Source organism: Aquarana catesbeiana, linkage group LG04 (genome assembly GCF_042186555.1).
Source record: "Aquarana catesbeiana isolate 2022-GZ linkage group LG04, ASM4218655v1, whole genome shotgun sequence".
In the NCBI taxonomy this organism is placed as follows: Eukaryota; Metazoa; Chordata; class Amphibia; order Anura; family Ranidae; genus Aquarana; species Aquarana catesbeiana.
The window spans coordinates 130163447-130167961 of NC_133327.1; the positions used below are offsets into that span (position 1 = coordinate 130163447).

At 42.7% G+C, this 4515-nt stretch overlaps 1 long non-coding RNA gene across 1 annotated transcript; it reads left to right on the forward strand.

Annotated features, from left to right (window-relative positions):
* Positions 1-1797: 1797 nt before the first annotated feature.
* On the forward strand, positions 1798-3084 carry LOC141139479 (uncharacterized). The gene is made up of 2 exons (XR_012243764.1): positions 1798-2661; positions 2809-3084. It is a non-coding gene; the product is annotated as an uncharacterized lncRNA (long non-coding RNA).
* The last annotated feature ends 1431 nt before the right edge of the window (positions 3085-4515 follow it).

Consider the following 4515-nt stretch of genomic DNA (forward strand, 5'->3'; position numbering starts at 1 on the left):
ACAATATAGCGATTCTGAACCCAAATATATTGAATTCATCCTGGCCTCTCTTGAGTTTATACTCAACCATAACTTCTTTTGCTTTGACGGTTCCCACTACCTCCAGGTACAGGGCGTGGCGATGGGGACTTGTTGTGCCCCATCGTACGCCAACCTGTACCTGGGGGAGTGGGAACATTCACTGCTTGTCCAGGAGTCGTTGTCTGTGTATATGCGCCATGTTATTACATGGCGACGTTACATAGACGATATCTTCATGATATGGGACGGGCCAACTGAATTACTACATGAATTTCTTAATTGTATTAACAAGAACGACTTCAATTTAAAATTTACAATGACCCACAGTCCAAAGGAAATTACATTTTTGGATGTACTGGTCCAAAGATCACCAGATGGCAATCTCTCCAGTGAACTATACCGAAAACCCACAGCCGGTAATTCATTGTTGCACGCAAGTAGTTTCCACCCCAAGCCCCTTCTAACCTCTATACCATATAGTCAATATCTAAGAGCACGCCGTAACTGCTCCGATGATACTAGATTTAAAATGGAAGCCAATGTCCTAAAAAAGAGACTCCTCGAAAGAGGATACTCAAACACCTGTTTAAAAAAAGCGTATAAACGAGCGCTCAACCAATCTCGTCGTGACCTACTTAATGCACAAAAACAATCCAGTAAAGATGAAACAACTAGAATCATCACGACATATTCTTCAGAACATAGGCAGATAAAGCGCATTCTAAATAAATACTGGCACTTATTAACTATGGACCAAACTTTGGCCCCCTTTGTCCCCAGTGCCCCAACAGTCACCTATAGGAGGCCACCATCTATAGGAGACAAAATAGTTAACAGTGAGTACAAAACTTGCAAAGGCGATCCATGCAAAGTATTGGGAACATATATGTGTGGGGGCTGCCACTATTGCCAATATATGGACAAACGAAAAAATATTATTCTGCCTAATGGCCAAAGGTTTACCCCCAAGCACTACGTTAATTGCAAAACCCCAGCAATAGTATATTTACTGACTTGCGAATGCGGGTGCTACTATGTTGGTAAGACCATAAACGAGTTCTGGAAACGCATTTACCAACATCTTGGCACCATACGCAAACGCGATCCAGACCTCCCTATTGGTCGCCACATGGCAATGGCTCATCCCTCATCGACCCCCAAAGTATACTTTTTGGCCCTTGATCGCATCCACTTCAGTCCAAGAGGAGGAGATTCTAACAAGCGTCTTCTCCAATGCGAACTGAGATGGATACACAATCTACGGGCCAACCATCCACCTGGCCTAAACGGGGCCTTCAACTTCAAACCATTTCTGCCTGGGTTCACATCAGGGGTCTGCGAACTAGATCTATAGGGACCTCCTAATACATCCCACTGTTTACTTTTACACTTTAATCTAAATGTCTCACCTTTTATTATGTTTTTTTGTCAGCTTCCAGACTTCATGTATTAAATAGTATTCATCGGTGTGGTAAAACATTTCCAGATAGATACAGGTATGGATACAAGACATTGTGCCCATATATATTTAGACTGTCTTTGATCTAAATCATCGTTATACGATAGGTCTGAACAATATGTATATCTGGGTTCCCTATACCGTTATAATACAAATTGCTCGATTACAATAATGAACACTTTGTGTTTACTTTAAAGATTTTGAAGATTTTGTTTATTTTATCAACATCGTTTGAAATTGACTGTTATTTCACAAACTGCCCATATGTAACCTCTGGTCATTTACAATATGTTTCCTTTTTTTTTTTTTTCTTGTTTTGCTCTTTTATGCTTCCTCATTTATTCACCTTTTTTATTCTTATTTTTCTTGTAATCATGTACAGCAGGCTGGCTTTTTGTTGATTCATTTTTGTTCACCTTCTTACATCCATCCACTAGATGGCGCAGTTTCTCCTTGGTGTGGATGTGCGCGTGCGCACGGACACCCGGCGGGTAAGCTCTACGCATGCATGGCCATGGGGCAGCACTTGGCTGCGCGCCCCATAGGCCTTCTGCATGTGGACGAGCTCTCGCACGGTTCCCGGTGTGGATTTCGCTAATCGCGCCGGGACCGCATACCCGCCGGTGACGTCAAGACGCGTGACGTCATCACGCCCCCATGGGCGTGGCTACGCCGCGCGCCTCGTCGTCTGGGGGATGCCCGATCTCCACACATGGCTGCTTGTTTTGCAGCTGACTATGTGGAGTGGACACTGATTGGCTGATGTCCAATCAGCTGTCCTATTTAGGACACAGACACTCCTTTGGCATCTGTCAGTCTTTTGAACTGCTGCCTGGAGGTCTGGTCTTGAGAGATCACTAAATAGCCACAAGGTAATTTGAATAGATACTTTGTTCTAGATCATCTGAATACTTTTTCTACACACCTACTCTCCCCTTTTAACCACAGCTGAATGACCACTCTATCCTTCAGCAAAGCATTGGCTTAATTATATGCCTTGTACACTTACAAACATCACTCTTTAAATACACAGATCTCCATCGGTCATCCCTTGTGAAAGTGCTGCAACGCTCTGCATCACACTCCTGGTTGCCCACCTTGTGTCATGTGAACCAGAAGCCAGCCTGCTCTCAGTTATACTGTTTTAACTGCTGTTTTTTGTCTTTATGAATCAAATTGATGTAAGTATAATTAGTCCATACCAGACCTTTTCTATACTACTTCCTTTAATAACTACTAAAATCGCATATATTGCAAAAATGCAGTCGCATATAATTTATGACGACATAGATATTCTCTATTATTATTTTGTCCTTTGATATTTACAGATAGATTTGAGCACCCAATCATAAATCCCTTGATGAAGGAGTAATACATACCTATTTCCGAAACATGTCGGGTACACGCCATACACCTCATCCGCCTGATTCTCCATATACAGGCTGCGGGCTGTAGGCACATGGGTGCTATATCCTCTATATGCAAGCGAATGTATAGTGTTTGTATTTGCACTTTATACAATTGTAAATTCTACTGTTATATTTTTTTATATATTGAATGTGTTTAATAAAGATGGCACTCTAGTGCACTTTTATATATAACAATCTATGAGATTTAATACTCACTTGTGGCCACTAATATCCATTAAGGGCGACCCCAAATGCACACTTAGTGCATAATTTTCTCTATAGAAAACACCATGTATGCTTCTTGTGTGAACTGGCCCCAAGCAGGCTACCCGGTTCCTTCCAACAGACTTCACCTCTTTACCTCTACTAGCAATAACAACTTAACCCTTCCCCATTCTATCACATGGCGTTAAAAACCTAGCTGGGTCAAAATCAAGATTATTTTTTTTTTCATATGGTCAATAAAGGGAGTACAGCCTTTGGCCTATGACCTGGTTTTATATAGCATGGCTACATTCACACAACCGGCCAGAGGTGGATAGTTTGCCATGTTCAGAGGCAAACAAATGACACTTCTAGACACAGTAGCACAGTGGGTACATAAAACTTGTTGATTAGCTGCGGACAAAACTCTGCAGTAATGCTTGGCCTGGGCACACGCTGTTCCCCTCATGCAGCTTGCCAGTGTCTGGATGCAGCCTCACCCGTGCCCAGATCAGGGCGGCGATCTCCATGTGTCCTGGAGCTGTGAATGGAATTGCCCGGGCGCCTGCAGTAACAACGTCCCGCCTCCTGTAATCACGTCACACTGATTCAATGTCCCGCCATTGGATCAGTGTGCCGTCTGTCACAGGAGGAGGGACATTGTTACTGCAGCGGCCCAGACAATTCAATTCACAGCTCCAGGACACACAGAGATCGCTGATCTGTGGGAAAGGAGGAGCAGGAAGGACTGGGGCGAGCCAGGAAGATGCCCCTGCAATGGGCGGCACCAGGTGGCGGGCCCCACCCCCATTTGCCATTTTTGGCCCCATTATCAGCAAGGTTTTCCTTTCGGCAATGTGCCGAAAACACCATTTTCGGTGGATAATTCGGTGCATCCCTAATGTATATGCTCATGGCAAGGCTTTTGCCTGTGTAAAAAAAATCTGAATTCAACAGTAAACATGAGAATCATATAAATTATAAAACTTAACTCAATGTAGACTGATGTTTTTGTCTTACACAAAGTTACTTTTAAGTATTTATGCTAAAGCTAGAGAGAATCTATCAGAACTTTTGCTTGAAGGCCGTGGGACAGGTGAGTGTCTGTTTATTATAAGTCAGCAGGTACACTTTTTGTAGCTGCTGACTTAATAAACTGAAAAACAAGTGGAACTCCACTTTAATGAATGTAATCCTGCACTGTTCATGCTACTTTAGGGGAGATATTACATTAATCAAGCTGATAACTTTTGTCTTAGATCCACCAGTGGTAGCATTTGGGGATTTAAAAAAGTTTACTCCCCCCCCCCCATTAGCACAAGGTTGTAACTGTGCATGTTTTTATGTGACTGACAACAGTACATTAGCCAAAACTAAAACTACACAATCTGGAAAAAATGGCTATAGAATACTGAAACCAAA